At 45.0% G+C, this 8754-nt stretch overlaps 1 long non-coding RNA gene across 4 annotated transcripts in view; it reads right to left on the reverse strand.

Annotated features, from left to right (window-relative positions):
* Positions 1-2013: 2013 nt before the first annotated feature.
* LOC134482578 (uncharacterized) overlaps positions 2014-8754 on the reverse strand; it is an 18652-nt gene continuing 11911 nt past the window's right edge. Inside the window, exons 4-6 of one of the 4 annotated variants that reach the window (XR_015644604.1) lie at positions 6236-6379; positions 6032-6133; positions 2014-2985 (exon numbers count right to left, since the gene is read on the reverse strand). This is a non-coding gene — a long non-coding RNA (uncharacterized LOC134482578). Of the gene's footprint in view, positions 2986-4596; positions 6134-6235; positions 6380-8754 lie in introns of those variants that run through there. The other 3 variants (XR_015644610.1, XR_015644587.1, XR_015644586.1) reach the window with 3 other exon arrangements.

Below are 8754 nucleotides of genomic sequence, written 5' to 3' on the forward strand. Positions count from 1 at the left end.
GTGGGATCCCCTGGAGTTGTAAATCATCACAATTGACCATGCAGTGCTGGGAATCAAACCCTGGTCCTCAGGAAAAGCAGCTGTTGCTCTTAACCTCTGAGCCTTCTCTCAGGCACCACTGTCTGACTTTAGCGTTACTACCGTCCTCGTCACCATCATCGTCATTGCCGCCATCATCATCATCACCACCACCACCACCACCATCTCATCGTCATCATCATCATCATCATCATCATCATCATCATCATCACGATCATCATCACCATTGTCAACATCATCATCATCATAACCATCATCACTATCATCACCACCATCATTGTCACCATCATCGTCATTGTCGCCAACAATATCATCATCATCACCACCATCACCATCATCATCATCATGCTAGTAGTTATCAAGAAGTGCCACGTTATGGCTTTCATTCTTGTTTTCCTAAGAAGTGACAAGATTTCCCATCTTCACATCCTTTCCCCCATTTCTAAAACTGCATTGCCTTTCACTGTTTGCTCTCTTCTACAGAAGCTCTAGCTGTTTGCTAGGTGTACGCTTTTCAAATATTTCCCCCCATCCTGTGGGTTTTTTTCCCCTTATTCCTAAATGGTTGTCTTTCGAAGTTGTGAAGATAATTTGTCATCGTTGCTGCTGCTGCTGCTGCTGCTGCTGCTGCTGCTGCTGCTGCTGCTGCTGCTGCTGCTGCTGCTGCTGTTTTGGGGAATAAGTCAAATATGTAGCTGGGGATGACCTTGAACTTCTGATTCTCCCGTCTCTACCTCTCCATTACTGAGATTATAGGCATGTATTACCAAACAAATAAACCCTTGCATTTGAGGCTAGGGCTCTGCCCATGGAACTACACACCTAGCCTGTGATGGGTAATTTTGCTGGTTTCTAATTTACTCTTCAATGGGCCAGGCATTATGTCTTCCTGTATTCCTCATCTTCATCTTCGCATACGGGAGGAGGGAAGGATGTAAATTCATATTTTTTTATGTGTAGGCATCTAATTGCTCCGACACCATTTGTTTCAAAGGCAATTCACATTGAGTTACCTTGGCCCCTTTTTTTTCAAAAATCAATTGGCCATGACTACACTGTTTATTTCTGGGCTCTCGGTGTTTCCCATTGATTTCTGTGTCTTCTCGTATCAATTCCCCTCTGTCCTGATTGCTGTAGTTCTATATTAGGTTTGAAAGTGGGAACTGTGTTCATCTTCTTGTGACACCTCTGCTCTGCATTTTGAATTATAGCTACCACTTTGCTCCTGTTTTGCTGCCAGCTTCCCTGCCATGGCATGCTTTCTCTCAGAGTACCTGATACTAGGCCAGTGACTCCTTCCCCTCCTCCTCCTCCTCTCCTTCTCCTTACTATATGCTATGGTTTGGAAATTGAGGAATAAGGCTTTATTTGAGTGGAAGGCACTCTGCACATCCACCAAGCATCAGCTGCTAGCAGAGGGAGTCCTAGGCTGTGACAGCCTCTGGAGCTGTTACCAAGGATGGAGGATTCAGATGGCTCAGCGGTTAAGAGCACTGACTGCTCTTCCAGAGGTCCTGAGTTCAAATCCCAGCAACCACATGGTGGCTCACAACCATCCGTAATGGGATCTGATGCCCTCTTCTGGTGCGTCTGAAGACAGCTACAATGTACTTATATGTAATAAATAAATACATCCATTTTAAAACCTGGAGAATTCTTCCTACCTCTCTTTGTCCTTCCCTCCCTTTCTTCCTTCCCCCATCCCTTTCTCCATTCCATGTTTACCAATGAAGCTCATAGCAAAGATGGAGACAGCTGTGTCCCTGGTCACAATACACCTGAGGTACTAAGACCATGTGTGGACATCACCATGTGACATTTTTTAACCTACTTTCCTCCTGGACACCAGCTCTCCCCACCCAAGTCTGTGTATTTCTGAGAGTTTATTCTTGACTCCTGGCCAGTGAGTGTGTCCCCTTTTGTCTTAGTTTGGGTTTCTACTACTGTGAAGGCACTACAACCAAGGCAACTCTTATAAAGGCAAACATTTAATTGAGGCTGGCTTACAGTTTCAGAGGTTCAGTCCATTATCATCATGGTGGGAGGCATGGCAGCATCCAGGCAGGCATGGTGCTAGGGAAAGAGCTAAGAGTTCTACATCTTGTTCCATAAGGAGCAGAAAGGACTCTGTTCCACACTGCGTGTAATCTAAGTATGCAAGAGACCTCAAATCCCCCCTCCACAGTGACACACTTCCTCCAACAAAGCCACACCTACTCCAGCAAGGCCACACCCCCTAATAGTGCCACTCCCTATGGCCCAAGCATTCAAACAACGAGTCTAAGGGGGTCAAACCTATTCAAGCCACCACATCCTCCTTTGGTGACCAGATTTCCTCTGTTTTCTGCTAAACTGAAGTGTGTGGTATAAGGCTAAAATTCTCTCAGCTTGCTATTAGAAGAGAAAAGCCTGCCTGGGATATAGACCCTTATAAGAACATGAAGCTGAGGGGGCTGGGGATTTAGCTCAGTGGTAGAGTGCTTACCTAGGAAGCACAAGGCCCTGGGTTCGGTCCCCAGCTCCGAAAAAAAAAAAAAAAAAAAAAGAACATGAAGCTGAGGAATGAGGAGGACAGTGAACCCTGACGCCTGAGATCTCTGTGAACTCCAATGTCTTTCCTGGAGCTCCTGCTGAAGTTTTTATCTGGGCAGGCTAAGCTTAGGCTGAACTTCCACAAATTCACATGGTTTATGAGGGGTTCTAACAATACGGAAAAGTCTGGAGTAGTGAGTGCGGGCAGGGCTGTGCTGAAGGCAAGCCTTAAAGAGATTCAGCTTGAAGAACAGTCCTGGGGGCACTTGTTCCTGGAGAGGTGGTATTTTAAAGGGGCAGGGTAGGGACTAAAGAGATGTCTCTTCAAATAGCAAAGAAACTGTGTTGTGAGAGTGATTACCTGTGTTGTGTTGGGCTCCATGGAGATGGACTGGAATCCGTGTTAGGAAGGTCCTGGAAACAGATTTGAAGTCAAGATGTTGACATTCTTAACAGTCCAGTCTGTCTGGAAATGTGATGGCCTGTGGTGATACTCTGTTTTCTGACTCCCAGAAGGGTTTCAGGTGACTCATCAGAGGTAGAATGGATCCAAATGACCACGATGAACCAGGAAGTTTTGTGTGCATGTGCCCATATATATGTTTGTGTGTACACACATGTGCATGTATATGCATGTGTATGTGTGCATGCGCATGTGTGTGCCTTACATGTAATATGTGTGTATATGTCTGTGTGTGATGTATGCGTGTGTGAGTGTGTCTATATATGTACGTGATTGTGTGTGTATGGCGTATGTGGGTGTAAGTGTGTGTGAAGTGGAAACTTATGGGTTCTTTGGAAAGTTGGTTGGATGGTGTTTTGCTGGGGCAAACACTTGAAGGAACATTGAGCTGAAGTGAACACAAGTGAAAGATTAAGGTAGACTTGTGAAGAAATGTTTCTCTGAAGCAGACACAGGTGAAAAGTTGTCTGCTAAAGCAAGCACGTGAAAGGACACGTGATGAAGGAGTCTTCGTTAACAATGCATGTATTGGTCCACCTTACATTGCATAGTTGAGCTGCAATGGATTTCGTAGAAAGAAACACATCTAAAAAGTTCTGGTGGTGTGCTGCAGTGTCTGGCCACTCCCTCGGACTCAGGCTGATTGGCCGAGTGACGTCAGCTGAGGCAGACTGAGGCCAGACCCTTGGAGGACATGTGATGTTTGGAGGGTGTAAGTAGGGTCTGACTGACAGTGACGGAGGCTGAGCTTGGCTTGGTTATAGAGCTAGCCATGTAATACTTATGGATCTCCCACTTTCACTTCCCCAAGAGGGGTACAGAGGAGAACTTCTCCTGATGTTCCTCTTGGTCCCTCCTGCTGATTGTCCAGAGGCCTGGCTGTCTCTGCTAGGCAGTGCCATCACTGCCACCGTAAGTGCCACTGATTCATGTTTGCTATCCTGACTCTACCAAACTGGACTGCTGGGTATCCATAACGCGTTTTTGGAGTGGATCAAGCTGCCGCTGCCTGCTAACCTGTGAACAGAACTGTGTGTGCATTATGCATATATGTATGTGTATATGTATGAGTATGTACATATGTGTATATATTTTTTAATTTTTATTTTGTATTATAACTGTTTTGCCTGCATGTATGTATATGTATGATGGTCATGGTTGGTGCCCACAGTGGTTAGAAGGCAGCACTGGAGCCCCAGGAACCAGAATCACAGATGGATGTGAGCCACCTTGTGAATGCTGAGCATTGAACCCTGGTCCTCTGCAGGAGCAACGAGTGCTATCCATCGCTGAGCCATCTTTCCTGTCCCAGTATGCTACATTTTAATAAGCACACATTCTGGTTTATATCCTTCAGACCGCTAAGGTTCACCTAGCTGAATTCTGAAACAGTAGCGAATTGGGATTTACCCACCCAGAAGCTAGGAAAGACAGTATCAGCTTGGGAGACTGCTTGGAAGCCAGCCAAGCTGCTCACCCTTGTGCAGACAGCCCGGTGCTGTAAAGCATTTCTCATTCATATTTCATTATCAAGAAATCCAAAGTACCAGACGGTATTGAGATTATGGTGAGCTCAGCATATTTTATTTAAGAAGCGATCCACGGGGAGAATTTAAGTTCTTTACCCCTTGCACAAAATCTCCGGCCTTAGATCCATCTAGATGTACCAATAATAATTGTAGTGCCAGATGACTCCATGACACTCTGGTTAGTTGCCAGGAGACTTCCTTCCAGTGATTTGGTGATGGTGATGTTAGCAGGAGCGCCTGGCTCTGTACCCAAGTCTTGTTTCGGGGCATAGTGGGGAATGTTTATTTGAGCATGAGCAACAATGTCTCAATGTCATTCTCTGAGGATTTGCACACCAAGCCCCAGGCTTCGTTGCTGCCTGCTCCCAGCTCCTACCCTAACTCCCTTGCTCCGGTGATACCAAGGTGAGCCCTGACCTCACCTGGATGAAGCTATTGATTCTGGCACTAGTTAGGGTTATCACTGCTGTGATGCAACACCGTGACTCTTAAAGCAACTTGGGGAGGAAAGGGTTGATTCAGCTTACACTTCCACACCACTGTTTATCATGCTAGGAAGTCAGGACAGGAATTCAAGCCGGACAGGCACCTGCAGGTAGAAGCTGATGCAGAGGCCATGGAGGAGTGCTGCTTACTGACTTGCTCTTCAGGGATTGCCTAGTCTGCTTTCTTATCAAACCCAGGACTACCAACCCAGGGTTGGAAGCACCCATAATGGGCTGGACCCTCTCCCATCAGTCACTAAGAAAAGGTCCTACAGTACTGTCTATAGCCTGATCATATGGAAGCATGGTTTTCTCCTATCAGATGACTTTAGCTTGTGTCAAGGTGACGTAAAACTATCTGGTACAGTCACTCTCGTGCTGTTCTCAACCGCTTTATGCTGGAAGAGTGGTTCTGGCCCTTGGCAGCTACAATATATGCAGTTCAGCTCTGACGCTAGCCACCTGCAGGTTACGTCAGACTCCATAAGTGTAAGGAGCAGTCCCGGTTACATGGCTCTCACTTCAGATGCCGGCTACAAGTGAGGACTCACCAGGCCACCTGCACAGCTGACAATCTGCCTACAAATTTGGGAACTTGGGCTACTTTTGTTAGGTTCAATAGTTTGCTAGAATGTGTTACAGTGGGGGCTGGAGAGATGGCTCAGTGGTTAAGAGCACTGCTCTTCCAAAGGTCATAAGTTCAATTCCCAGCAACCACATGGTGGCTCACAACCATCTGTGATTGGAAGGACAGTGTGGTCATAAACATAAGTAAATAAATATTAAAAAAAAAACAGAGGGGGCTGGAGAGATGGCTCAGTGGTTAAGAGCACTGACTGCTCTTCCAGAGGTTCTGAGTTCAATTCCCAGCAACCACATGGTGGCTCACAACCATCTGTAATGGAATCTGATGCCCTCTTTGGGTGTGCCTGAAGGTAGCCACAGTGAACTCACATAAATAAATCTTTAAAAAAAAAACAAACCAGAATGTCTTGCTGGATTCATGGACATACAGCACAGAAGGAGCCAGATCTCTGAGTTTGAAGTCAGCTTGGTCTACAAAGAGAGTTTCAGGACATCCAGGGCTGTTCCAAAAAAAAAAAATAAATAAAAATCAAAATCAAAATCAAAATAAATAAGAAAGAATGGTTAAGCAGGGAAGATTATCCTAAGATATTCTGACCAACCAAGACTTCCCGAAAGAGCTCGTGAGGTGCTCCATAATGACGAACCAAGAAACTCCTACCACAGAGGAATAAAGGTACTCGGAAGCATGACTTGACCACCGCAGAGGAATGACGGCTGTGTTCCACCTTGGTCTGGCGCATTCCCTGAATAAAAATAGCATTGGGTTTCTGCCTGCTCTGTCCATAACGTCAGTCCAAGCTCCTTATGTGACCATTTTTCAAATCCATCTACCTGATAGGGGAAGATTCAGAAAATATTGTGTTCTGCCTCATAGTAGAATAGAAAACAAGTTTAGCACAACCCCCATCCCCTTATATTTCAGTGAATAGAAGGGAAGAGCATTAGTGTTTGTACTTCTAATTAAGGAAATTGCTAAACAAGCAAACAAACAAACAGGCCTCTAGAAAAGGAATCAAGGCAATGTAAGAAAGGCGTCTATAGCCTGATCTCAGAAACTTGTATAAATTCAAACCCTCTAGCTTTCTGCTCATTTTGGAGAACATTGAAGAATTGACCAGCCTTCAGAATTGACAGCTGAAATTCAATACAGATCTCACACACACACACACACACACACACACACACACACACACACACACATGTGTCTCAAAAAAAAAAACCCAAACAAACTAATAAAATCTTCTCAATACATCCCAGAAACCTAAATTATCTCCTACAATTGGGAGACTCTGGAAATCTGAGCCATAGTTAAGGGTTCTCAGCATCTATTCTCCAGTTTATCGTTCGGGTGGATTAAAGGTGCATATTACTTTGACATGCACACCTCCTGTTCCTTCTCAAGAGAATAAATAATTACAGTGATTCATCTTTGTGTGTGGATAGTAGATAAAATGGTAAACTAACTATATTTAGCAAGTGATCGCCCAGGGACCTGCAAACAAATCAAAAGAAGAAGTCATAAGTGGATATTAGTACAAAGGCTCAGAATACCCAAGATACAATTCACAGACCACATGAGGCTCAAAAAGAAGAAAGACCCAAGTGTGGATACTTCAGTCCTTCTTAGAAAGGGGAACAGAAATACTCATGGGAGGAAATATGGAGACAAAGTGTGGAGCAGAGACTGAAGGAAAGGCCATCCACAGCCTGCCCCACCTGGGGATCCATTCCATATACAGACACAAACCCAGACAATATTGTGGATGCCAAGAAGTGAATGCTGACAGGAGCCTGATATAGCTGTCTCCTGGGAGGCTCTGCCAGAGCATGACAAATACAGAGGTGGATGCTCATAGCCAACCATTGGACTGAGAACGGGGTCTCCAGTGGAGGAGTTAGAGAAAGGACTGAAGTAGCTGAAGAGGTTTGCAACCCCAAAAGAACAACAACAACAATATCAACCAACCAGACTCCCCAGAGTTCACAGGGACTAAACCACCATCCCAAGAGAACACAGGGATGGACCTATGACTCCAGCTGCATATGTAGCAGAGGATGGCCTTGTCTGGCATCAATGGGAGGAGAGGACCTCGGTCCTATCAAGGCTCGATGCACCAGTGTAGGGGAATGTCAGGGTGGGGAGGTAGGAGGGAGTGGGTGGTGAGTGGTGGAGCATCCTCATAGAATCAGGGGGAGATATCAGGTTTCTGGAGGAGAAATCAGGAGAGAGGATAACATTTGAAATGCAAATAAAAAATACAATAAAAGAAAAAAAATGTCAAAAAAAAGATTGGGAACTTGAAAAAAAAAAGAAGAAACCATTTCTTTATGATTAAAGAAATGTACAAACACCAAGTTCTAACAAAGTGGAAATAAATATAGAGATTATAAATGGGAATGAGGGGTAAAGATTGTAAGTTTCCCAAGATCTAAACATCCATCTTGATTTTAACGCCCCATCCCTTACCACCATAAGAGTAGCTCCGTTTCTCAGGCTACTTTTTCTGTCTCATTTTCCGGACTTCCCCACCTGGTAAGAGTGCAGCCAAGCCCTTGCTTTGATTGCTATGGCCTCAAGGCCAACTCGAACCTTCAAGCTAGTGGTGGCTATTTGTGGTTCCTTTTTTCCCTTAGATGGCTGTCAGGACTCTGGTAAGACTCCCACTTACCAGCTTTCTCTTTCAGACTGGGATTTGATCGCTTCTTGGCCTCTTAACTAAGACCTAGAGCTCGAGCATGCCTAGCAATTCTATGCAACTGAGTTACCTTTCCAGCCTGAATAAATGACTTACTTTTGTCTGTGTGTCGTCGTTTTGCCATCTAACTCCCTATGTCCTCAAGGATGAGCTTCAGCTTCAGCTTCTGCTCCTCCAATCTGCATCACCCCATCCCGAGGTGGCAAGTGTCCCCTGCTACACTCAGCTTCAAATAAATGACCTAAGACTCTGGAAGTTCTAATGAGAGTGCTGGCCCATCCCTTTAGTCTACCAGCCAGGAGGCAGAGGCAGGAGGATCTCTGCAAGTTTAAGATCAGCTTGCTTTGTATAGTGAGATCCAGACCTGCCTGGGCTGCATTGTTGTGAATCCCTATCTCAAAAAAAAAAAAAAAAAAAAAAAG

Source organism: Rattus norvegicus, chromosome 1 (assembly GCF_021556685.1).
Source record: "Rattus norvegicus strain SHRSP/BbbUtx chromosome 1, alternate assembly SHRSP_T2T, whole genome shotgun sequence".
NCBI classification, from domain to species: domain Eukaryota; kingdom Metazoa; phylum Chordata; class Mammalia; order Rodentia; family Muridae; genus Rattus; species Rattus norvegicus.